Below are 27,619 nucleotides of genomic sequence, written 5' to 3'. Positions count from 1 at the left end.
GGTTTCAGCAGATCAAAGCAAGTGTGCAGTTGTCATCCCATCATTAGAAAGGCCGGAGATGCCTTGGTCGTAGCATGAGGTGTGTTTCTGTAGGATAGTAAGAAGGTGTCCAGATGCTTTTGAGTGGATAATTGTCTCCTTGCAGATTTCAAAGCTTGTTTCATTGTCTGCACAAATCTTTCAGCTAATCCATTGGTGGATGGATGACATGGTGCTGAAGTGATGGGGTGTATCTCATTTGCCTTCATAAACTTTTGAAACTCTTGAGAGATGGACTGTGTTCCGTTGTCACTCACAAGTTGTTCTGGCAGATCGAAACAACTAAAGATTCCTCGTGGTTTTTGGATAGTCCGCTCTGCAGTAGTGGACTGCATTATAAAGACTTCTGGCCATTTAGAATGGGCATCTACCACCATCAAGAACATGCTTCCTTCAAGGGGGCCAGCGAAGTCAACGTGAATACGTTGCCATGGGTTTTCAGGCCAGTCCCATGGGTATAGGGGTGCCCACTGGGGTGCATTCCTTACACCCTGAAAAGACATACACGCTCTTACCTTCTCTTCAATAGCACTGTCCAATCCAAGCCACCAAAAATAGCTTTGTGCAATTTCCTTCATGCGCACTATTCCATAGTGACCAGAATAGAGCTGTTCTAACATCTGTGGCCTCAGTGGTGGTGGAATAATGACACGTCTCCCGCACAACAACCAACCAGATTGGATTTATAACTCCATCCTCCTGGAGGTGTAGGTAACAAGGCCGGGTGAGACCAGAGAGATTCATCGAGATGTTCCATGCATCACCAGGTCCATAACCTGGGACAAATTGGGTCAACTCGAGTTGCCTTCTTTACCTGAATAGCGGTGATGGGTGTATTACCTGTTCAAAGTAAAAGATTTCCTTCTGGGCAATATCTCGACGGTTGACTGGCAAAGGCAGCCTTGAGAGAACATCCACATTGCCGTGCAGAGTGGATTTCCGATATTTTATTTCATATGTGTGTGCGAAAAGCAACAATGCCCACCATTGCATACGACTAGAGGCTAATGGAGGAATGCCCGTGTGAGGTTCAAAAATTGAAGTCAAGGGTTGAGGGTCTGTGCGAAGAGTAAACTTCCATCCGAACAGGTACTGATGAAACTTCCGATTTCCAAAAATGATTCCCAATGCCTCACGTTCGATTTGGGCATAGTTAGTTTCTGCTTTGCTTAGAGTGCGTGAAGCAAAAGCAATAGGTCTCTCTTCTCCCGAAGGCATAATGTGTGACACGACTGCTCACATTCCATAAGGGGACACATCACAGGCCAACTGTAGGGGTAAGGATGGCCCAAAGTGTGTCAGAATTTCAGAATTTAGCAATGCTTCCTTAGCTTTGTTAAATGCAACATCACAGGCTTCAGTCCACTTCCAGGCCTTGTTCTGACCAAGGAGCTCGTGAAGTGGTTTTAGCAGTGTGGCTAACTGTGAGATGAACTTTCCATAATAGTTCAGTAGTCCTAGAAACGAGTGCAGCTGGCTTACATTTCAAGGTGGGGGAGCCTCCACAATAGCTTTAACTTTGCAGAGGCCTTATGAAGACCTGCAGAATCAATGATGTGTCCCAAATATTCAACATAGGGCTTGAAGAATTCACACTTGTCTTTGCAAACTCGTAGGCCATACTCTTCCAGTCTTTGTAGGGTAGCCTCTAAATTCTTTAAGTGATCCTCTTCATTCCTTCCAGTGACCAGGATATCATCCAGATAGCACTGAACTCCTGACAAGCCACACAAGATCTGGTCCATAGCCCTCTGGAACAAGGCGGGAGGAGACATTATTCCAAAGGGTAGACGACAGTATCGATAAAGCCCCTTATGAGTCACAATAGTCAACAGCTCTTGGGACTTTTCATCAATGTGCATCTGTAAATACACTTAACTCAGATCAATCTTACTGAACTTTTGACCCCAGCCAGGCCTGCGAAGAGGTCATCGATGCGGGAAGCGGGTATTGCTCTGCACATAACACTGGGTTTACAGTGACTTTAAAATCACCGCAAATCTGAAGACAGCCATCTTTCTTCCCTATTGGAACAATAGGAGTTGCCCATGGGCTATGGGTAACTGGTATTAGGACTCCACTGGTGACCAGGCGCTCCAGGTCTGCTTCAACTTTTGGCCTGATGGCATATGGCACAGTTCTGGCTTTCAGATATTTTGGTGGACTGTCAGGTTTAATGTTCAATGTCACAGTGATTCCCTTCATACTTTCCAGATCCTCTCCAAAAACAGCAGCATGTTTCCTTAGTATAAGGGTTAGACTGGTTTCTTCTTTAATCATTCGGTGCACTTCTGCCCACTTCAGCTGAATCTTCCCAAGCCAAGACCTACCCATTAAGGCTGGGTAATTACCTCTCACCACAAACAGTGGCAATTTAGCAGCCTGTCCATTGAGCTCCACCTTAACAACAGTAGTGCCTAACATGGGCACATCTTCTCCCGTGTATGTCTTCAGAACAGTTTTTGTTGCCTTAAGCGGAAGATGCTGTAGCTTTCTCTATACACAGTCTCTGCGACCAGCGAAACAGCTGCACCGGTGTCCAGGTCCATGCGTATAGGTTTGCCGTCCAACAACAGGGTTACCCAGTATTCATGTGAGCCCACTGCCAAAGACAAAATGTGCAGTGGCTCTTCTTCTTGTGAGGAGGCATCTCCTTGGTCATCCTGGGTCTGCTCTAGGGTATGCATATTTCCTTTTTTGATCAGCCAGACCACAGGCCTCTTTTTCTTTTGTTTACAGTCACACGCAATGTGTCCCTTTTTGCCACAGTGTCAACACATCAGGCCCTTACACCAGCATTCTGATGCCTGGTGATCCGGCTTACCACAGCAGTAACAATCCTGACTTCCCACAGTTTTGTGGGTAGGTTCTTGTGACACTTTATGCACCCTAGGGGATGCACAGATGGATTGTGCCTCCTTTGTAGCCAGTTCCATAGAGACTGCAATATCAATGGCCTTCTGTAAAGTAAGCTGTGCCCTGTCAATAGGCGCTTCCATATAGCTTCACTGTGCAGGCCACACACTAACCTGTCACGTAGGGCCTCATTTAACATCTCCTTCAATACACAGTGTTCTGAGAGCTTTCTCAAAGTTGCTACAAATTGTACAACTGTTTCAACTTCTTTCTTGTCTCTTTTGTGGAACCTATATCTTTCAGCAAGTACCAATGGTTTTGGAGAAAAATGGGACCCCAGGATTTCCACAATGTCACTGTAAGATTTAGTCTCTGGCTTAACAGGTGTAGTAAGCTGCATAGCTGGGAGTAGGTTTTAGCCCCTACAACACTTAAGAATATTAGTACCTTCTTCACTTCTGTAATGTCATTTGCAATAACAAAAAGCTCAAAATGCTCAGTATACACATGCCACTGCTCTAAAGTCTCATCAAAAGGTTCCAGTGGCCCTGTAAGGGTAGCCATGATTTCAGTTTCAGTTTGCACAGTTAGAGCAAACAAGCCAGTTCTCACCCACTTCCAGCAGCGGACAAGGTTTGTTTTTGTACCTTAACTTCTACTTCCTTCTGTTGCTGGGGCAGCACAGAGATCCCATCCTCGTTGCCACGTTGTTATATCCTTGGAGGTAGCAGTTTTAGGAAGAAATCACTGGAGACACAGAGAACTGTAAACCTTGGAGCAGCCATTAATTGCTACGCACAGAACTAACCAACAGCCAGCCAAACTGGATGGGCTATCCCCTAATAATCTAACTCAGTTTCCATAGCAACACAAGATTCTATTACCATGACAACCAAATACACAACAGGAGGGTGGAGGGGCGCTGCCACCACCTCCCCAGCCAGGCTCTTGCAGGCAGCCATCACGCCGCACAGAGCAGTGACCTGGAGCTGCCAGCATGAGAAGTGTTTGGTCCTGCCCCTTCCACTCCCCGCCTGGGCCCAGCTGCCGGGGACAGGGGTGAGCACGCCAGGGGGCAGGCACAGCGAGAGAAGAATGTGGACAGGCCAATCTTGGGGGCACTTGACTCTGTATGCTGCCCCTGCCCCCACGCAGCACCATGGTGGTATTTTTAATCACAATATTTCAGGGGTTTCTGGGATTGGTCAAAATATTTCAGTTTTGGGGCATTTGGGTTTTTTTGAGACTATATTGGAATTTTCTGACAAAAGCTGATTCTGTTTGTGACAAAAAAGCTCTGTTGAAAACCCAGACAAACAGTTTCCACTGAACATCTTCATCAGCCATATTAAATCCTTCCTCTCCGCTACCCCCTAGCGACCCGGATCAGGATGAGGTTTCATTGTGCTCAGTGCTGCCCATTGGGGAGTCCTGCCCTGGCTGGGGGAGAGGTGGGAACCGCGTGGTTATAATTTGTGCCCAGCGAGGTGCCTTCCCTTAAGGGCATTTACTGCCATGTGACAATGTGTAACTGTCATTCTCTCCCCAGGTGCCTCGGTGGATTGGGTGGGAAGCTCCAAGGTGAGTCACAGCTTTTATTAACAACAAAGTGAAGTGATAGAAAAGAGCGATTTGTTTGCCTGTTCCAGCTCGGCAGTGACCCCTGGGCTTGAAACATGGATTTACTCAGGATTCCCAGGATTCAGGTTGTGTCTGTTACCCTGATCTCACTGCTGCTGACCCAGATCTCCACCCAGGAGCAGGTAGCTGGCTCCCATAAGTGCTGTTAGCCTGGGCAGTCAGGCCCTGCTGCCCCCAAACACACAAACAGGCATCCAGGCAAGAAGAAAACATCCTTCCCAAACTCCACACCATAGCAACAGGGGAGAATCGATGGTCTCAAAATCTATCCAGCTACAGATGGGCATTCCCCAGTCAGACAAACAACCAAGGCGGAGATGTTCAAGGTTTCAAAGTTCCCATTAAAACTCCTGGGAACTGGACAGTCAAATTCCCAGGCGGGTTTGAAAACCTCCTCTGGAATGTTACCCAAGTGGGAATCGGCTCTAGTGGACTGATCCTATTAATGAAGTCCCAGCACCAGTTGCTGGTAACCCTCCCTCCTGGGTCTCCCAAAGGGGAAGGAAGACAGGAAAGGGGTGACATCCTGGGAGTTTCCCATTGACTCCAGTGGGGGCAGGATTTTTCCCTATGGGACTCCATGTGATGTAGGTGTCAGTGGGGTGTGCACAGGCTCACACTGCTAGCAGCGGCTGTACAGTGGTGCACACACCCTGGGTACCATGTTAGTGGCAGGGAAAGCTGCTAACACAGAGCTTCCTTCCTCCATGTGCTTCCTTACGATAATTATTTATCAGTACTCCATCTAGTATTGGTGTAACCCTTCTGACAGATGGAGTCAGCAGCAACCAGGGCCAGGCTCAATATCTAGAGGTTCCTTTTCAACAATGCAACACAGAACCAGCTCGAGCCCCACCCAGGAACCTGGTAAAATTACACACCACCCTGTGTGCCTCTTGAGGCAAACCTCTCCTGTCCCAAGCACAGAGTCTTGAGTGTAGAAAAGAAACTTTTAATGAAAAGAGGGAAAGTAACCCGGCATTAGCTTGGGAAAATGCTGCAAGCAGGATTCATAAACATAAAACCATGAGCAAAACACCTGTCCCAGGGTACATTGGGCTGTGTCTTTTGCCTCAGGTTCTTGAGTCCAACAATGAAAAGTTCCTTTAACGTGCCCCTCCCTTCACCACACCTGACTCACAGTGATTGTCTTTGGTCAGTGAAGAAACAGAATTCAGAGATGCATTGGTGTGAATTCACCTCCCACCATAGGAGGTGGGGGGAAAGCAGGTTGCTCGCTCCATCATCGGGGCACGTGCTCTGTTGCTGCTCTGCCAGCCAGAGTGTCGGCCACTCACTGCTCCACAGCTGCCTGACTCCACTGCCTGCCAGCTCACAGCTCCACCAATGTACATCATCACCTGCTGCTGCCACCTGCTTCTCTACTGTGATCTCTACAGGTCTGTCTCTTGACCCTCTACCCAGCTCTCAGTGATGATTGTCAGCTCTTAGTAAAGGAACCTCACTGCTGAAGCAGGCTGGGCAGGAAAGCTGTCCCACAACAGATGATTTCAGCTCTAAGGATCACTGAACAAAACAAACAGACTCTTAATGGAGCCTTGATTAGCTCCATTTTTGAACACTAGGAAGGGTTCTGTCAAACCATGCCTAGGACTCTTAAGCAGAGTCCCTCCCACCCACCTACTCACACCTTCTCTTGCTTCTCACTGGCATTTGGCATCCAACCCCCTGCTTATCGAGTTCAGTTCAGTTGAGGGTGATTCCATCAGACAGGGCAGGCTCTGCTTCCATCATACAATAAGGATAAGAACATTTCATCACCCCTGTATTCAGTACTAAAGTGATTTGTAACCCAACACCAGTCAAAGTTGGTCACCTTGACAATACAGTTCTATCTGCTCATACCTTGGGCAAGTGGGTGTGTTCATGTAAACACAGTGTGATCCTGAAGCCTTTTCCCCTCCCCAGCTCATTACTAGCTGTGAGGGAAGAGTTCATTCAGACCTGCTTACATTGGCAATGAACAACAACCTTGGATTTTTATTCCTCGTTCTCTTATGGAGGGAATTTGAGTGACTGAAGTTCTGTCCTTTTATTATTATTTTTAAAATGTAACATTTTATTGAGCATCTAAAGCAATGTCACAAAGAGAAGAGCTCTGCATTGCTATCAGGGAGGGATCGCTGATTTCCTGGAGTTAAGGTTGAAGTTTGCATCCTGTTATCAACTTGATTTACATACACACCTTCTCAGCTACAAAACCAGCCCCATGGACATCAAAGTTTCATTGTCACATCTCATCACTGGGGAAATTTTCTCCTGAAAGCTTCAGGCAAACAAGTTAAAGGATCTCAAAGAGATGGACTCTCATACCCATATCTTGAATACTGTGTGCAGTTCTGGTCACCACATCTCAGAAAAGATAGATTAGAAATAAAAAGGATACTGAAGGGAGCAATGAAAACGATTAAGGGTATGGAACAGCTTCTGTATGAGGAGAGATTAAAAGACTGGGATTGTTCATCTTGGAAAAGAGATAATCAAGGGTATAGAGGTCTATAAAATCATGAATGGTGTGGAGAAAATTAATATGGCAGTGTTAACGTAACATAAGAACCAGTGCTACCCAATTAAATTATTAGGTAGCAGGTTTAAAACAAACAAAAGAAATTACTTCTTCACACAGTGCACATTCAACCTGTGGAACTCGTTGCCAGGGTATGTTGTGAAGGGCAAAACTATAATTGGATTAAAAGAAGAATGAGATACGTTCATGGAGGATAGGTTCAACAATGGCTATTAGCCAAGATGTTTAACTTGGGGATGCAACCCTCTGTTCTAGGTATCCCTATGCCTCTGACTGCCAGATGCTGAGAGTGAAAACACAGGATGGATCACTTAATGATTGCCTTGTTCTATTAATTCCCTTTGAAGCATCTGGCTTTGGCCACTGTTGGGAGACAGGATACTGGGCTAGATGGACCATTGGTATGACCCTGTATGGCCTATTATGTTCTTATGTTCCAGAGACTTTCCTAGTATTACACTGGCTGATCTTATACTAACAAATACTGATTTATCTCTTAGAGCTTTTAGTAAATGACTCTAGGACAGGATGCTATTTACACAGATATTTATGACTCATTTCATGTGAATTCAGAAGTTGGTTGAACCCTGTCAAAAGTATGCCTATTGGTCCCACTTTTGACCTATGCAGTTGGCCAATATTTGGAGTTGTGAGTTGTTCTGTTGAGAGGAGAAAGTGATGACAGAGTCAGATATGTTGGTTGATTCAACCCCACATATTTACAAAGACTCAGAGTCATGTTTCCTTGGACACAACAGGAACCAAACAAGCTCCCGACTCCAAGCCTCTTTCCAGCCAGCACTCTACCCAAAAGCTCTCTCTCTCTCTCAGCTTTTTCTCAGAGTCCTGCTCCAAGTGCTCCCTGGTTGTGTCTGATTTTTTGTTGCTTCTTTGTTTGTTTCTAAGGTGTTTCTGCTGCTTCTGTCACACAACCAGCCCCTGCATTTCTTATCAGACCCTGTGGAACCCCCTTGGACAGCATGGCCCTGCCATGCCCAGGCTTCCCTGCAGTCTAGTTCTTGGATGATGGTTTCCCATTGCTTCAGCTGAAACTAAATAAAAGGGCATTTAATAGTTCCCTTATTTAACCTGAATGGATGGTGGCTATCACAGACACCAGCTGCAACAAGGTGCTGTGATTGCCAATAGAGAAAAGACACACTTGGTGGGAGCCACCCAATCAGCATAACAGTATAATTCTGAAGAATCAGAGCAGGTTGCGCAGTGGGGACAGAAGGAACGTGAAGAAATTTGGCAGAAGAAGAAAGAGGAGCATCCATGTACCAGCAATGCAGATACAGATGAGCAACCATTTTCATGTTCTCTCAACAGGTCCTAATGTGGAGAGTGGACTAGATAAGGCATCTGAGGGAAGGGAGCAGAAGGAGACTCCACCGATTGGAAGGCATGAGATACTCTGTCCTAGAGATGGGGGTTACATGGTCACCACTCCCAAGAGGAGGTGGGTGGTGGTGGTTGGGGACTCCCTCTTCAGGGGACTGAGTCATCTATCTGCCGCCTCAACCGGAAAACCGAGAGGTCTGCTGCTTGCCAGGAGCTAGGATTCACAATGTAATGGAGAGACTGCCGAGACTCATCAAGCGCTCGGATTTCTACCCTGTCCTGCTTCTCCATGTGGACACCAATGATACTGCCAAGAATGACCTTGAGTGGATCACTTCAGACTACGTCGCTCTAGGAAGAAGGATAAAGGAGTTTGAGGTGCAAGTGGTGTTCTCGTACATCCTCCTGTGGAAGGAAAAGGCCCGGTAGAGACCGTCAAATCGTGGAAGTCAATGAATGGCTACACAGGTGGTGTCGGAGAGAAGGCTTTGGATTCCTCGACCAAGGGATGGTGTTCTGAGAAGGAGGAGTGCTTGGCAGAGACGGGTTCCACCTAACAAAGAGAGGGAAGAGCATCCTGCAAGCAGTCTGGCTAACCTAGTGAGGAGGGCTTTAGAGTAGGTTCAGTGGGGAAGGAGACCAAAACCCTGAGGTAAGTGGGGAAGTGGGATAGCAGGAGGAAGCATGAGCAGGAGAGTGCAAGAGGGGAGGACTCCTGTCTCATACTGAGAAAGCGGGATGATCAGCTAGTTATCTTAACTGGCTATACACAAATGCAAGAAGCCTGGGAAACAAGCAGGGAGAACTGGAAGTCCTGGCACAGTCAAGGAACTATGATGTGATTGGAATAACAGAGACTTGTGGGATAACTCACATGGCTGGAGTACTGTCACGGATGGATATAAACTGTTCAAGAAGGACAGGCAGGGCAGAAAAGGTGGGGAAGTTGTACTGAATGTAAGAGAGGAGTACGACTGCTCAGAGCTCTGATATGAAACTGCAGAAAAACCTGAGAGTCTCTGAATTAAGTTTAGAAGTGTGAACAACACGGGTGATGCTGTGATGGGAGTCTGCTATAGACCACCAGACCAGGGCGCTGAGGTGGACAAGGCTTTCTTCCGACAACAAACAGAAGTTATTAGATCACAGGCCTGGGTTCTCATGGGAGACTTCAATAACCCTGATATCTGCTGGGAGAGCAATACAGAGGTGCACAGACAATCCAGAAAGTTTCTGGAAAGTGTAGGGGACAATTTCCTGGTGCAAGTGCTGGAGGAACCAACTAGGGGCAGAGCTTTTCTAGACCTGCTGCTCACAAAAAGGAAAGAATTAGTAGGGGCAGCAAAAGTGGATGGGAACCTGGGAGGCAGTGACCATAAGATGATTGAGTTCAGGATCCTGATGCAAGGAAGACAGGAAAGCAGCAGAATAAAGACTCTGGATTTCAGAAATGCAGACTTTGACTTCTTCAGGGAATGGATGGGCAGGATCCCCTGGTAGAATAACATGAGGGGGAAAGGAGACCTGGCAGTATTTTAATTTAAAGAATCCTTATTGAGGTTGCAGGAACAAACCATCCCAATGTGTAGAAAGAATAGTAAATATGGCAGGTGACCAGCTTGGCTTAACAGTGAAAACCTTGCTGATTTTAAACGCAAAAAAGAAGCTTACAAGAAGTGGAAGATTGGCCAAATGACCAGGGAGGAGTATAAAAATATTGCTCAGGCATGCAGGAGTGAAATCAGGAAGGCCAAATCACAGTTGGAGTTGCAGCTAGCAAGAGATGTTAAGAGTAACAAGAAGGGTTTCTTCAGGTATGTTAGCAACAAGAAGAAAGCCAAGGAAAGTGTGGGCCCCTTACTGAATGAGGGAGGCAACCTAGTGACAGAGGAATTAGAAAAAGCTAATGTACTCAATGATTTTTTTGCCCGTCTTCACGAACAAGGTCAGCTCCCAGACTGCTACACTGGGCAGCACAGTATGGGGAGAAGGTGACCAGCCCTCTGTGGAGAAAGAAGTGGTTCGGGACTATTTAGAAGAACTGGACGAGCACAAGTCCATGGGGCTGGGTGCACTGCATCCGAGGGTGCTAAAGAAGTTGGCAGATGTGATTGCAGAGCCATTGGCCATTATCTCTGAAAACTCATGGCAATCCAGGTCCTGGATGACTGGAAAAAGGGGAGAAGGAGGATCCGGGGAACTACAGGCCAATCAGCCTCATCTCAGTCCCTGGAAAAATCATGGAGAAGGTCCTCAAGGAATCAATTCTGAAGCACTTAGAGGAGAGGAAAGTGATCAGGAACAGTCAGCATGGATTCACCAAGGGCAAATCATGCCTGACTAACCTAATTGCCCTCTATGAAGAGATAACTGGCTCTGTGGATGAGAGGAAAGCAGTGGATGTGTTACCCTTGACTTTAGCAAAGCTTTTGAGACGGTCTCCCACAGTATTTTTGCCGGCAAGTTAAAGAAGTATGGACTGGATGAAGGGACTATAAGGTGGATAGAAAGCTGACTAGATCATCGGGCTCAACTTGGTAGTGATCAAAAGCTTCATGTCTAGTTGGCCTCTGGTATCACAGAGTGCCCCAAGGGTTGGTCCTGGGGCCGATTTTGTTCAATATCTTCATTAATGATCTGGAGGATGGCATTGACGGCACCTCAGCAAGTTTGAAGATTACACTAAACTGGAAGGAGTGGTAGATACGCTGTAGGGTAGGGATAGGATACAGAGGAACCTAGACAAATTAGAGGATTGGGCCAAAAGAAACCTGATGAGGTTCAACAAGGACAAGTGCAGAGTCCTGCCCTTAGGATGGAAGAATCCCGTGCACTGCTACAGACTAGGGACTGAAAGGCTAGGAAGCAGTTCTGCAGAAAAGGACCTAGAGGTTCCAGTGGACGAGAAGCTGGATATGAGTCGACAGTTTGCCATAACTGCCAAGAAGGCTAATGTCATTTGGGGCTGTATAAGTAGGGGCATTGCCAGCAGATCGAGGGATGTGATCATTCCTCTATTCGACATTGGTGAGGCCTCATCTGGAGTACTGTGTCCAGTTTAGAGCCCCACACTATGACAAGGATGTGGGAAAATTGGAAATAGTCCAGCGGAGGGCAACAAAAATGATTAGGGGGCTGGAGCACATGACTTATGAGGAGAGGCTGAGGGAACTGGGATTGTTTAGTCTGCAGAAGAGATGAATGAAGGGGGATTTGATAGCTGCTTTCAACTACATGAAAGGGGGTTCCAAAGAGGATGGGTCTAGGCTGTTCTCAGTGGTAGCAGATGACAGAACAAGGAGGGTGGTGAAGCACTGGAATAGGTTACCTAGGGAGGTGGTGGAATCTCCTTCCGTAGGGGTTTTTAAGGTCAGGCCTGACAAAGCCCTGTCTGGGATGATTTAGTTGGATATTGGTCCTGCTTTGAGCAGGGGGTTGGACTAGATGACCTTCTGAGGTCCCTTCCAACCCTGAGATTCTTTTCTATGACTCTATGATAATAAAAAGTGCATAGAGCCATTATGAACATTATAGATATTGACCTCCCTTTTGACCCAAGAGTTAGCCGGTATTTGAGGTCTTGTGCACTGTTTGGTTGAGAGGAGAAAGTGATGACAGAGTCAGGTATGTTCATTTATGCAACCCCATTTATTTACATAGAATCCACAAAGTCCTGTATGTCCTTGAGCACAACAGTAACCAGACAACAGGAGGCACTTTATTTGCTCCTGACTCCAAGTGTCTTTCCAGCCATCACTCTGCCCAAAAGCCCCTGCATTTGTTATCAGACCATGAGGAACCCCGTTGGACTACATGGCCCTGCCACTCCCAGCCTTGCCTGCGATCTTGTCCTTGTGGGTTGGTTTCCCATTGCTCCAAGTGGAACTAAACAAAAGGGAATTTAATGGTTCCTGTGTTTAGCCTGAATGGAAGGTGCTTATCACAGCCACCAAATACAACAATGTGCTGCAGTTGCCCATAGATTAATGACACACTTTAGGGACCCAGCCAGGCTCCAGTCTCTCCAACAACTTTCCTCCAATTGCTTTATTTTTATACCATTTATTAACAGGCTTGTGAATTCTTGACCCAGTTATTTTGTTATATCCAATGAAGTGGATACAGAGTTTCACAGATCCTTTAAGCTGTCTAGGATCAGTGGACTGGCCCTATTAGTATCCAGTCCTCCCTTTCACATGGCACACTACTTGTGTCTTGCATCGTGCACCACAGGGGCAACAAGAGCCCCAGCAGGAATTCCTCCTGGTCACCCTTCGGTCCTTCTTCCTGTTCACCTGTGGAGACAGTGTTAGTATTGGCAGGTGCTGGTTTAAACAGTTTGAACTGATTTTGGTGCCTCCAAAACATTCCCATTTTCCCACCAACCTTTGCACACGTGGTGTTAATAGTCAAAAGGACCCACCTGGCTGCCTTGGCTTCAGAATTCCATTGACCTCCGGATAAATGCAACACATTGCCAGATTTCCGACTTTAAATGTAGGTTTGCTTAGACCGCTCTTATTATCCAGCTGAGTTTGATTTTTTTTAACTTGGTTGTATAGCGGTTTTTTAATTTATTGTCCAGCACCTTAATGTAGCTTTATAACCTGTCTGCGAAGGGCCCTGACCCTTCTGCAGGCAGGACTGCATCACTAGGCATTCCCATTGCTCTTCCTGTTGTTAGTTCAAAGGGTGTTAGCCGGGTCAGCTTGTTTAGGCTGCCTGTGCTTTGGTAAAGCACAGCAGGCAGCATGCGTGCCCATCAGTCTCCTGTATCCAGAACTGCTTGTGTTAAGGCTGCTTTCATTGTCCTTCTTATTCTTGTTACCATCCCTGAGCTTTCAGGGTAGTACGGTATATAGAACCTTCGCTTTATTCCTAATGCCTGACATGCCTCTTTCATTACACGCCCCATAAAGTCAGTTCCTTGGTCCGAGTCTATTGACAGTGGCAGGCCCCATCTGGGTATTATTTCCTTTGCTAAGTTAGGAGCCGCTGTTGTGGCAGTATAGTTTTTAGCGAGGAATGCCTCTACCCACTGGGTGAAAGTGTCAATAATTACCAGAATATACTTATATCCCCTGCTTTGTGGCAAGGACACAGTAAAATCACTTTGCAGATTCTGCCGTGGTCCCTCTGGCCGTGGCTGATGGTTCAGGGGTACGTTCTTCCTCCTACTCACATTCACTTGTGCACGTTACACATTTTTAAGAAATTGGCATTTTTTTTCATAGCTGGCCACCACCAGTGCTTTAGGGCAGCTTTTATTTGCCTCCATCCCAGGGGAGATGGGGAGTGAATGGCATGGAGCAGCAGAGCCCGTATGCACTCAGGGGCTACCAGCTCCTCCCCCACAGCCCATATTAAATTGATTTTTATATACACAGCCTGGTCCTTCTAATTCCTTTTTCTTTTTCAGGCTTATGGTTGCATAGAGCCCATTTAAATTCACCTCCTCCTCAGCCCCTGCAGTTCCACAAAGCCTGACTGGGTTTGCCTGTGCAGCCTCTTTAGCCCGTTATTCTGCCCAGTAGTTTCCCTTCTGTTCCTCGCTTGCGATTGTATGATGACTACTGCCAGTTCTGATCGTAGTTTGACAGCTTCTGTTAGTCTTTTAACCGCATCCATATTATTAATGGGTTTGCTGGTTGTTATAAAACCCCTGCGTGACCACACGTCCATGTAGTCACACATTGCTCACGTACCTGCTGTCTGTGTACACTGTGAGCCTTTCACTCTCCCCAACTCTTAGAGCGTCAGTGAGGGCTGCCAGCTCTGCTTTTTGAGCTGACTTTGAACCATCCAGCTGGCCTGACACTATTACTGTTCCATTACTAACTACTGCTGCTCATTCTGTATATGGCACTTTATTTTGATACTTCCTTGACCTATTTACATACAAAATTATGTCTGGATTTTTAATGCCTTTTTTTTTTAACTCTTCTCAACACTTTCTCTCCCCTATCTATGAGACATTCATGTACTTTTCTATTTATGTTCAGGTATTTATCCACATTTAGTTTTTTGTCCCTCACTGTGGAGAAATTAGGGTTTTGCAAGCACAGTGTTTACTCCCACTGACTCCTGCAGGCAGGGACGGCTCCAGACCCCAGCGCGCCAAGCGTGCGCTTGGGGCGGCATCCCGCGGGAGGGTGGCAGACGGCTCCAGTGGACCTCCCGCAGACGTGCCTGCGGAGGGTCCGCTGGTCCCGCGGCTTCAGTGGACGTGCCTGCAGGAGGTCCATCGGAGCTGCGGGACCAGCGGACCCTCCGCAGGCACGTCTGCGGGAGGTCCACTGGAGCCGCGGGACCGGCGACCACCAGAGCGCCCCCCGCAGCGTGCCGTCCTGCTTGGGGCAGCGCAAATCCTAGAGCCGCCCCTGCCTGCAGGCATCTGTTATGGATTTTAGCCGCCCAGTATTAAGGAGGTCAATGAGCGTGTGTGGGGTGTGCAATACCAGCATGCCCGTGAGGGTATATGGCTTACTGGCTTTTACAGCCCAGGTTGCACAATCCAAAGCAGCCATGCTCTCTGGTAGCCCTTGTGATACAGGGGACCTTAAGGTAGACAGGTATGCCACCAGGCGCTGTCTGAGATGTGTCAGCACTGCAGCATATTGGTCTTACTGTGATAGGGTGATCAGATAGCAAGTGTGAAAAATTGGGACAGGGGTGGGGAGACCATATAAAAAAAAGCCCCAAATATTGGGACTGTCCCTATAAAATCGGGATATCTGGTCACCCTATACTGTGATTACAGTACAGGCGGAACTGCTTTCCCATATTGGGTAAGCCCAGGCTGGGGGCAGTGGATAGAGCTTGCTTTACTTTTACGAATGCCTCCTCTTCTTCTGAGCCCCCTATTACTGACTCATTTGTAGGTTTTCCCCCTCTAGTAAGTTTTTGGTTTGGTTCCACCATCTCTGAGTGCTCTGGTATATATGTCCTACAGTAACTAAGGAGTCACAGCACTTTCTGGATTTCTTTAACTGTCCGTGGTCTTTTTAACTCTTGAATTGCCTGCTTGTGAATGAGACTATTTTGATTTTTGCCTCAAAGCTAATTCTTTTTAATATGTTTTTTTTCTACCTGAGGATGTTTTATTCTAACAGCCTAGCATTCTCTGACCTTTACCCTTCTGTAACATTGGTTTTTGTAAATACCTTTAAATGCTTATTATTATTTTTAATTTTCTGAAAGACAAAAACAATATTGTTTTACTCTTTTGGGGGAGGCAGATTACAGGGATGGGATTTCCCAAGTCCCTGGACAGGTTCTACAGCAAGACAAGATAAGCACAATAAACCAATGGTCTAAAAGATTACATAATGGCTCCATCATTAGTTCAAATTAACATATTGCTAACACACAGGTAATTACCTTAAACTATTTCTGTTAAAGTGTATCAGTTAAATCCTAATTTTGGGGTCCAGGGGAATGAGGTAGCAGCTCTCCCGGTTGACCAACAGGTAAATTTCTGGAGATTTAAAGCAAAAAGGCAGTAATTAGTATTTAACAATGACAATTGTTTATAGGTTTACCCTTGAATTTCTATGGGCTAAGATTGGCATACATCTGTGAGAAGAGGGTGTCATAACTTGTAACTGGGTGGGGCAGAAAAGGGCCAGACCAAGACTGTGGAGGGGGGGAGGTTATGTAGGAAGTGGCGCTGTTGGTTTTTACCAGCCTAGATGCCGATTAGAATTGCTCTTGATGTATGTTCAGCAGTGCTGTCAGATGGACATTTTCTGGCTTAGCAGAAAAGTAACATTACTGTGATTTTATCTTAAAGCATCCACCACCCCAGACCGAAGAGACGTCGATATACATGAGCATGACACTGCAGCGGGATACATGTCATTAATGTTCCAATTGCTGTAATGCAGAACTCGTCCATGCACAGCCTCATCACAGAACCCCCCCAAAATCAGAGGCAACTGTAGCCCAGGCTGTGCAGCAACGACATGGGAGACTTTCTCTGGAGCCACAACTGGACCATGCACAGTGACCCGAAGTGTGGTAGGACACTGGAATATTCTCAGGACACATGGAGCATGTTTGCCTTTTGGAAAAAAATGTTTCTTCTGAATAAAATTGGGAAAAAATACCCAAACTCTCTATTAGTATCCTCTGACTCTTTGGGTATGTCCACACTTTCCGCCGGATTGCGATAAATCAATCCCCAAATGCACTTCCCGTCGACTCCGGAACTCTACCAGAGTGAGAGGCGGAAACGGAGTTGACGGGGGAGCTGCTGCCATTGATCCTATGCCATGTGTACGGAGGTAAGTCGATCTAAGATATGTTGACTTCAGCTACGCTATTCTTGTAGCTGAAGTTGCATCTCTTAGATCGATTCCCCCCCCCCCCCAGTGTAGACCAGGCCTTTATCTTGACAACTCAGTCCCCAAGTCATCAGCTCTGTTTAACGATTCCACTACCAACCCAAAGTGTACAAAAATCATGAAAGACGCCCCCCCATTCCAATATTGCCTTAAGAATTCATGCCTTTTTAAAAAAAAATATATATATATATGATTTTTGGATCCTTTGATTTGCCTTCTAGTGTTTGAGCCTTTAGGGGTCAGGTTTTTCCAGTTTTTTGTCTCAACCAGGAGAGCTAGAAACTTAATTTTTTAAACAAAAGCCAACATTTCCACTGTGCATTACTTTGCATTTATCAACCTTGAATTTCATCTGCCATTTTGTGGCTCAGTGATCCAGTATAGTGAGGTCCCTTTGTAACTCTTTGCAGTACAGGTGACACCTGCCATTCACCATTTGTGGGGACAACGAAGGGCTGCACAAAGTCACTTGAGGCAGAGCTAGGAATAGAGCAGAGGTCTCTACTATGGCAAGCCCCAGTCTCATCCACATTGTCTCACTGCCTGGCACAGGGAATGTACCAGATTCATGTGCTTGGTTATGCTGCCTGTAACTCTAACCACTGTCATAGAATATCAGGGTTAAAAGGGACCTCAGGAGTTCATCCAGTCTAACCCCCTGCTCAAAGCAGGACCAATTCCCAAACAGATTTTTACCCTAGCTTCCTGAATGGCCCCTCAAGGGCTGAACTCACAAAGCTGGGTTTAGTCAGGCCAATGAGCAAAGCCCTGAGCTATCCATCCCCACTAGCTGCTCCCACAGCCAACCGATCTACCACTGCTGCAGATAGTGGGTGTTGTGTCTCCATATAAGGGCTGGTGCACACAGAGGATAATAATCTACTTCTTCTGCCTGTCATGCCTGTCACTCTGGATTCTCTCTCTCCCATTGCATGGACAATTGTACTTGCCCTGCCATTCATCCCCCATACCAGTGACTCTGAGGTGCTGGGCAGAGTTGAGCTAGGATCTGTTTACCCGGTTATCGCTGTCCTTGATCTCATACCCGCAGGAGTAATTCCCAGAGCTGTCTCTGGACACCTCATGGACATAGTCATAAGTAACCTTCTCTTCAAGCACCTCTGGGATGAACTCTCCTCCCCGTCCTTACAGAAGATGATGTGGGTGGCTGGGGTCCAGGAGAACATGGAGCACTGGAGCAGCATGGAGTCTCCCTCCCAGATGGAGGTCTGGTCCAGGTAAAAGATTGTGGCAGGGAGAACTCCTGGCAAGGGGAAATGGGTGAAAGCCATTAATGGGGCTGTCGGTGGTGCCTATTTCAGGGGGAGCCAAGGGAGCAGTTTGCCAAAGGAATTTGGTTGCTGTGGGAGCAGCTTGCAGCTGTTAGGTGGTTCCTGGGCCATGGACAAGTTGCTCAATAGCCCCCTAGGGAGCATGGGATGATCCACATGGGGACTGTGGCAGTCTGGAGAGTTTGGCCTCTCTTCCCACAATCCCCAGGGTGCCTACGAGGTCACTGTGCAATCACCCACAATCCCCACGGCCGCTAACGTGACTGAGTGCAGGAGGGGTGTAGTGGGGACCATGCTGAGTGCGGTGTGAACGCCATGTGGGATGCATGGCTCTGTCTGAGCGATGGTCGGGATATCCCATGTGAATGGAGTGCAGTGTGGGTAGCTCCGTAGCACTGACACCTCTCCGTGGGGCAGAGCAGGAGGAGCTGTCCCTGCTCAAGGGCTGTGGGGGTCTGTGCAACAGCTCTGGAGCAGCCTCTTATTTCAGCACAGCTGGGTAATGGGGGGATAATGTCAGATCTGAGACTGTCAGCTCTTCGGGGTCAGAGTCCAGAGCCACACATAGGGGTGTGCAGCACCTGGCGCTATGGGGCCCTGATCCCTGGGGGGAGCCATCTGGGAGCCACAGTAATAATGATAATAATGAATAATAATCTTCTGCAGCTGGAAGCCTTTTTTTGTCATTACAAACCCCTCTGGTATGACAGTTAACTAGAGAGTGAGTTTGTCCGGGGACAGACAGACGGACTCACTTGGAGCTGTGCAGATCTACTGGGACTCAGCGCTGGGAACAGAAAGGTGCCATGTGGTTAGTGCTGGAGATAAAATCTCCCCCTTTTCTAAGTCTCTTGAGGGACAAAAACTCCCATTAATAGACAGGAAAAGAAATTCCTGGTTCGTGTTTTGGTGAAGAAGCAAACCAGGCAGGCGTTAGATCTGGGGCAGGGCAGGTTCCTCGCACACACAGACCTTGGCTGAGCTGGGGCCTACTTTCCCTTCAGCTCTCTAGAAGGCCAGATCCTCAGCTGGTGTAAACCAGCATTGATTCCAGTGGAGCTACACAGATTTACACCAACTGGGGATCTGGCTCAATAACTCTCACACTCAGTGTTTACACTGGTTCCCATTTCTCTCCCACTGAAAAGGATTTGCTAAGAGTCTGGGACGGGGGCTGCTCTCGGTTCTGTTTCCTCCCAACCTGCTACAAATTAGCACAGGATTCCCACATACTCACCTGGCAGCAAGAGGCACAGAGACAGGATCATCAGGGCAGTGGAAATAACTGATCAGGATGGAAACAGCCCATCAGCTTTTGCTCCAAATGGAGTCTGGAGGGGACAATCCACAGTCGCTCCCTGCTCCAGCTTGCCTCCTCTGCTCTGTCTGACTTCAGGAGAATAAAAACTCTGGTATCTCTCTCTGATCCCATCTGTCCCCGTATGCTCCCCAGGGAGAGATACTCCAGCCAGCCCCTTTCCCTGCTTCCAGGCTGCCTGGGATCTATGGGGCTCTGGCCGCAGAGACACTGCAGCCTCTCTCTGAGCTGCTCTGTCCCCTCCTCAGGTCTGCTATTCATCACCGCTCCCATTTCCTGCCCCGCGCCGCCCCCCTTCCATGCTCAGGCCACATTGTCTCTATTTAGAGCTGGAGGATTGAGAACTGAAGGGGCTTGGTTTGCTTCATAGAATCATAGAATCATAGAATTCAAGATCAGAAGGGACCATTATGATCATCTAGTCTGACCTCCTGCAAGATGCAGGCCACATTAGCCGATCCACCCACTCCTTAAGCAAGCGACCCCTGCCCCATGCTTCGGAGGAAGGCGAAAAACCTCCAGGGCCACTGCCAATCTACCCTGGAGGAAAATTCCTTCCCGACCCCAAATATGGCGGTCAGCTGAACCCTGAATCTTGTTTGAATCTAAACATATTACTGAGGAAACACCCCCCATCCCATCTCACTGCCTGGGGACCGAGACAGCCCCCTGGCTGAAAGCACAGCTGGGCCAGAGTGAAAGGTCACTGGGTGACTAGGGGCCCTAGGATGTTGGATGAGCCTGAACCTTTTGCCTCCACCTGGTCTCCAGTCCCTGGTGAGAAGGACCCAGCTCCCCAAGGGGGAAATTCACCCTCTGGGCTTAAGGGGACATAGATTGGGTCTAAGCCTCATGCTAGAGCCTCTGCAGGGGGGTGAATTTACCCTCCAGAGGACACTTCCCATAGGACTTGCACTGGCTTCCTCACCAGCTTAGTCTCCTTCACCCCGTCCTCCAGCCCCAGTTCCAACCACTTCTGCCCATCCTACCCTGACTGTCTCCTCTCCCCATTCTGAGTTAGAATCATAGAATATCAGGGTTGGAAGGGACCTCAGGAGATCAACTAGTCCAACCCTCTGCTTAAAGCAGGACCAAACCCAACTAAATCATCCCAGCCAGGGCTTTGTCAAGCTGGGCCTTAAAGACCTCTAAGGATGGAGATTCCCCCACCTCCCTAGGTAACTCATTCCAGTGCTTCACCACCCTCCTAGTGAAATAGTGTTTCCTAATATTAGGGTTACCATAGGTCTGTATTTTCCCAGACCGGATTTTTGGTTCTTAAATCACCATCTGGAAGGAATTTTTAAATATCTAAAAATGTCTGGGATTTTGCCATTATTATTTTTCTCCAAATAACTTGATTATTCAAGAAATAGAGTGAATTTTGATTACTTGAGAAATAGAGTTAATGTTGGTCACTCAAGAGCGTGCCTGCGTTTTCCCCTAGCTCCCAGCGCTTGCGCCCTGAATCGACTGTGTTGCGCAACTGGGAGGGAGCGGGAGGAGGAGAATATGGCATGCTAGGGGGAGGCGGCGGGGCTGGGGAGGTTATTTCGGGAAGGGGTTGGAAAGGGGGTGGGGAAGGGGCCAGGAAGGGGTGGAGTTGGGGTGGGGCTAGGGGCAGAAGGGAGCAAGCACCCACTAGTACTGGGGAAAGTTGGTGCCTAGCTCTATGGTTCTAGACAGGTATGTTCACTTTTCCATAGTGGCAATAGTGCAATTTCAGTGTCCTTTCTGAGTTCGTACTGTGCATGGTAGTGTTTCCTCAAGAGCTCTTTATTTGATATTTTATGTTACCACCCCCAAACACAATGCCAAAACAAAAGTGTAAATTCACTGCAGAACTAAAGATGAAATTCCTGTGTTTTCAAAGTGATAGAGAAGAAGTGCTTGGTATGTTTACTTGGAACTTATGTCTCTCTGAAAATTAAAGGCGCTAATGATTTACAAACTCATGTGGACTCAGACAAGCACAAAAAAGTAGTTTGAGGAGAGAGCTCATCAACAAAATGGACGGATTATTTTGCAAAAGCAGGCAGCAAATCAGAGGATGCTGTTACTGCATCAGAGGGTGCTTTTGCATTTCACACCGTTAAGCATCATAATAGCATTAAGTCAATGGATTGTACATCTGTCTTCTTGAGGAAGACATTCCCTGATTCTGAAGTAGCATGGAAATTTTCAAGTGATAGAACCAAGACAGAAGCAATTGTTATCTCTGTGCTTGCACTGCATTCTGTTGATGTTGTTCTGAAAATGTTTGAAGAAAATGATATAGCTTACTGTGGAGTCGCTACAGATGGAAGCAGTCAGTGAAAATACTTCCAGTAATTATTCAGTATTTCGACTGGAAGAATGGTGGTTTACAGTCAAAATTGATTGAGGTCCAGAACACACCTAATGAAACTGCAGACACAATTGCTCATTACGTAAAAGAAACGCTTGAAAAAAATGATTTTCTCCAGAAGTGTATTGCATTTACAGGTGACAACTGCAATACAGTGTTTGGAGGACTCCAACGTGATGAAGATGGAAAGAATGTGTTTGTAAAGAAGTTGTTGCAGAAGAGAACATTAATTGGTGTGGGTTGCCCAGCACACATTTTGAACAATTGTGTTCACCATGCAGCAGAAAGAATGAACGTTGACATTGAGAACATTATTTTTAAAATTTACTTTCATATCTACACTGCCCTAACTGAGTGGCTGAAGGAGTACTGTGAGTTTGTTGATGTTGAATACAGAAAGCTGCTGTCTCATAGCAAGACACGATGGCTGTCATTATTTCCAGGCATTACAAGGCTGATACAGATGTTTCTGGCCTTGAAGTCTTTCTTTCTGTCACAGGACAAACCACCCACAGTGCTTAAGACATTTTTTGAGTATGAATTAAGCGAGATTTACCTCTGGCACATGCATTCGCTCATGAGTGTATTCCAAACTTACATCCAAGAAATCAAAAGGGAAAGCAATTCTGTCGTGGAAGTGCTGAAAAGTTTGAAGTCAGTTCACATTATCCTTCTTGAATGCAAGACTCACAACTTTATGTCCCTGAAAGTTAAGGGACTACTGGCACAAAAGTGCATGGAAGGAATTGATTTGACAAATTCTGTGCTGAAGTAAATAATATGTACAGCAGATGCTTAGAATATTTGGAGAAGTGGCTTAGACCCCTGGAAGACTTCTCTTGTTTCAGGTGGATTACCCTGAGTGAGACCGAATTGGAGTGATGTGGAACCTTGTACCAAGTACCTGATCGATAAGGGGTGCAAATTGATGACGTGAAGTGTTTTCAGCAACCTGAAGAAGTTTACAGAAAGTTGCAACAGTGATGAAGAGTTCATTAATTATTTGCTACCACACCAGAAGGGGACCAAATATTTTGAGAAATCCAAAACACTGAGTGTCATTCAGGACTGTTAAAGATTGCACAGTTCTTCTTTGCTATTCCTTCTCAAAATGCAAAAGTAGAGTGAATTTTTTCACTGATGCAAAGCCAGTGGACAAAGGAAAGAACAACTTGAATGTTGAGTCGCTGGAAGGAATTCTACTTTATAGTACAACTTCAGACAAACTTCTTGTAAAGACTTTCATGCCTTCTTAAAGAGCAATCAGCCACTGCTGAGAAAAATGAGATCTACAGAGAAGTATGTGTGGGCACATGAAGATAAAGAAAACTGAAGAACTGGTGAAAGGAAAGGACTCACAACATATAAAGAAGTACAGTAAACTTTAAATAATTAAACTTCACTTTTGAGGCCATATCACTTTTTCTTATATATACTCAATATAGACGACATGCACAGCATATATAACAGTATAATAACACATTAACACAATGTGAGTTGGTAGATACTCATGCACACACACACACACACACCCCTGTGGAGTTTCCTATTTTTTGAATGTTCAAATATGGTAACCCTACCTAATATCCAACCTAGACCTCCCATACTGCAACTCCTGAGGTGTCTGCTTTCCCTCCTGAGAGAGGGGTAACAGGGCACTGCTGGATGGGGAAGAACACAAGGCAGTTGAGAAAGAGCATCCAGAAATGACTTCTGAGCAGGTGGGAGCCAGAATTAGTGTGACTAAGCAAGTGGGGGAATCAGACGAAAAGGCCAAAGAAACCTGTGGGAAAGAAAGTCTTGTAAACTGATGTTAACACCTCTGCAGGAAGCCAAACAGCTGAAGGCCTCAAGGGAAATCTGTCAGGAGCACAAGACAGAGCAATTTTGCAGAGCAACTTTGCAGAATAATTGATGCAGGAGTGGATTGTCCTGGGATGGTGGCTGGGCACATTTCACCACTTGGGATGGAGTCAGCTCTGCAGAGCAGCTGGACAAGGGATATTTGGGGAGCTCAGATACTCAGGTGAGGGTCAGAGGAGCACAGTAGGAAACTCCCTGTTATACGTCCTGCCCAGCAAATGGCAGGGTGAACCAGGGTAATTATTTTTTGCACTTTTGTCCACATCCCCCCCCCCAACCCAGCCGCCCTATTTGGTGTTCAAATGACAAAAATGGAGGGTAGGGAAATCCAAACCTGAATTAAAAACAAAACAAACAAACAAAAAACTGAAAAAGAAGGGGATTTTTAAATGAAAGTGTTCATTTTTTTTAATTTTCATTTTTTTAAAAATAAAACCTCACAAACAATTTTAAGTTTTTCTTTGAAAAAATGGAAACTTTGGAAATAAGGAAAATATCTGACAAAAACTCTCACTTTCAGAAAAAGGTCATTTTTAGATCACAGCATTGTGGTGGCTCAGCCCAGGGGCTGTGGGTCAGGCTGAGCTGCTGGCACCTTGGATGGCAACTGGGCCCTGCTTGGAGCTCAGACAATGCTGCCCAGGAAGGGCCTGATCCAAAGCCCATTGGTGTCGATAGAAATACTCCACTGTGTAAGAGGGTCAATTCTCTTATCATAGAGAAATGGCTCCACAGCTTTCACTTGGAGTGACCCCAACCCAGACCTGCTGTAGGAACAGGGAAATTCTACACATGGGAGGGTGAAGGGGAGGTTGATGATGGGATCATGAACAGTGCATACCAGGATATGGAGAAGAGAAACTCACCCCACCCCTCCAAGCCAGAGCTGGAAACACAGCTGATACATGCAGCAAGAGCAGCCATAGAGTGATTTCCTCCTGCTGCACAGACCCTGCAGCTGCCTCAGTCACATTGACCCTGAAAGGTGCAGAGAGACGGTTTCACACAGGAAAGAAATGACCAGGGCTTTCAAAATTTTTATTGATTTTGGGTGTCCAGTTTAAGCTACCTTAAAGGGGCTCATTTCCCGCAGGTGGGGCTCAGAGCAGTCTGTCTGTCAGTCCTTAAGGTGTCAGGGTCTGGGCTGCAAAAATCACTGGTCATTTTGGAAAGTTTGGCCAGAAGTGCTTGTACCAATTATGCATGTGCAGAATCTGTGTGTGAGACCAGCTGTAAGGGTGCGAGGGGCTGCATCGCCATGTGGCCCATTCTATCCTTGGTCATCGGGTGAGACTGCAATCAAGGGCAATCAGTGCCAGTTGTGATGGGGATTTTGTGATAAATCTCTGGCACAACCACACTTGTGCAGATGCAGAGCGGCCAGTCCAGTTCTCAGCTTCCCCAACCTTCCCTGCCGGGTGAACATTGATCATTTCCTGCTGAGGCAATAGAGGCATCTGTGTGAAAGCTGTGGGCACCCTGGCATGTTCCCAAAGCAGATGAAACACAAAGCCATTGCTTACACCAGTGTAAGTCCCTGTGCACACCTGGGTTCTGGTATAAGAGCCTTTTTCTGGTTGATCTTATTTTGTTTTGAAAGTGGTATAAACTATAAGGTATACATTTTCAACAGTGAAGATCAATAACCCTGTTAAAAACTTAACATGGGCTATGGCAGACTCTTCATCACTGGCAGTTTTTAAGTCAAGAGTGGGTGTTTTTCTAAAAGAGATGCCATAGTTCAAACAGGAATTATTTGGGGCAGTTCTCTGGCCTGTGTTATACAGGGGATCAGACTAGAGATCACAGTGGTTCGTTCTGGCCTTAGAATCTGTGAATAAACCTGACAAAGGCTCTGATTGCACAATAAGGGTATGTCTACACTACAAGACTATTTCGAATCAACTTAAGTCGAATTTGTGGAATCGACCTTATGAAGTCGAATTTGTGTATCCACACTAAATACACTAATTCGACTGTGTGAGTCCACAGTAACGGGGACAGCGTCGACTTTGGAAGCGGTGCACTGTGGGAAGCTATCCCACAGTTCCCGCACTCCCCGCTGCCCATTGGAATTCTGGGATTTCCCCCCAATGCATGCTGGGGGAAAAATGTGTCGAGGGTGGTTTTGGGTAACTGTCATCATTGAACCGTCAATCACGCCCTCCCTCCTCCTCCCGAAAGCGCTATGGGCAATCTGTTGGTGCACTGTTCTGCTCAGTGACAGCGCGGGTGCCACAGCACTGCGAGCACGGAGCCCGCTGCAGTTATGGCCGTTGTCAACTCCTCGCACCTTATCGTCCACCTCTTCCACAGTCAGCTGCTGAGAAATAGGGCTACTTTTCAATGGTGCTTCGAGCACTGGTGGACCATGGGGGACGTTTTACCAACATCAATGTCAGGTGGCCAGGCAAAGTTCATGACGCACGTGTTTTCAGGAACTCTGCTCTGTTTAGACGCCTGCAGGAAGGTAGTTTCTTCCCGGACCACAAAATAACTCTTGGGGATGTGCAGATGCCTAGAGTGATCCTTGGGGACCCAGCCTACCCGCTAATGCCCTGGCTCGTGAAGCCCTATGCAGGCGCCTTGCACAGCGACAAGGAACTCTTCAAGTACCAGCGAGCAGCAAGCAGCGTGACCTGTGACTGTTCAGTTTCTTTACAGAGAAACTGAACCTGCCCCTGTTTCTTTACCAAGTTACTGTTGACTAGCATCTGCAGTTACATACCCCATCCACCCCGCTTCCCCCACTTCCAACACACGTTTAAAAATAAAATACATGTTCCACTGTAACTTTACAAAGGTTTCTTTATTGATGACTTTGCATTAAAGGGTTGAAACTGGGACGCAGACTGTGCTGGGTAGGGTGTGCGGTGATGTAAAGACCACCTCTAAACTCGAGGAATGACAGGCTCCTGCTCCCAGAGCGGTCTGCAGTGCCAGACTGGTTGTTTCAATGGAGCCTGCCATCCCTCCTTTTTGGGACTCTGTGTGCGGGGGCTATGTGGCCTTGTGGCGGGGGAGGACGGATACAGATTCCTCTGCTGCGTGGCTCTGTGGTCCAGGACAGGGACCGTTGCATGAGATCTGTAACCACCCTCCCCGCTACAAAGTCACGTACCCCACCCACACAGAACCTGCAAACCACCTCTCATACCGACCAGGGTGCCTACTGACTGCACTGTGTGTGTGACCTGCTGCTGATCCTGCCCCCGTGTCTGTACCCTGCTAAAGGTGACTGTCCTATGCAATACCGTACCCCCTTCCCCACCCCTTCAAATGCAGCGTTGTGTAAAAAAGCATGACGGAAACAGTAATTAACAGCAAAGTATTTTTAAGAATTAACCAGACAGTCAGGGGATGAAACTGGGATTGGGGCTAGGGTGAGTCAGGAAGGGAAGGAATTCTCAAAAATTAGGGTATGAGAGCTTTTGGGTACTTGAGCACTCTGCTGGGGTGCAGTGACAGTTTTCACGGCCCCTGGAGCCACTCCTTCTGGTTACTTTGGGTGATGGGAGGTATGGGACTTTGTGGCGGGGGAGGGCGGTTGCAGATACACTGCGGGGGGGCTCTGTCCTCCTGGCTGCGGTCCTGCAGAACATCCACAAGGCGCCGGAGCGTGTCCGTTTGCTCCCTCATTAGTCCAAGCAGCGTTTGAGTCGCCTGCTTGTCTTCCTCACGCCACCTCTCCTCCCGTTTGCTGTGTGAGCGCTGTTACAGAGAGGGTCTACCTCCACTGGCTCTGCTGGTCCGCCTCGGCTCAGGAGCACCCCATAACTTCAGCGATCATCTCGTCCCGTGTCTTTCTCTTTCGCCGCCTAATCTTTGCCAGCCTCTGTGAGGGGGATGCTTTGGCAAGTCTGGAGACAGTCGAAGCTGTGTGATGGGAAAAAGGTAGTGAATTCCTTACAAAGATACATTTTTCCGAACAATGAACACAGTCTAGTCTGTGTCTGTGAACAACACCATGCACAGCACCTATCTCGTCCGCACTCCTGCAGCAGGCAATCCTGAAAGCATAAACTC

General features: G+C 47.1%; 1 long non-coding RNA gene across 1 annotated transcript; it reads left to right on the top strand.

Annotated features, from left to right (window-relative positions):
- Nucleotides 1-3,799: 3,799 nt before the first annotated feature.
- LOC120388793 lies at nt 3,800-16,546 on the top strand. Its single transcript, XR_005590653.1, has 3 exons — nt 3,800-4,057; nt 4,445-4,476; nt 16,221-16,546. It is a non-coding gene; the product is annotated as an uncharacterized LOC120388793 (long non-coding RNA).
- The last annotated feature ends 11,073 nt before the right edge of the window (nt 16,547-27,619 follow it).

This window comes from Mauremys reevesii, linkage group 22 (genome assembly GCF_016161935.1).
Source record: "Mauremys reevesii isolate NIE-2019 linkage group 22, ASM1616193v1, whole genome shotgun sequence".
NCBI classification, from domain to species: domain Eukaryota; kingdom Metazoa; phylum Chordata; order Testudines; family Geoemydidae; genus Mauremys; species Mauremys reevesii.
The sequence above is the reverse complement of the archived record's forward strand: the minus strand, read 5'-3'. Positions and strand labels throughout refer to the sequence as shown.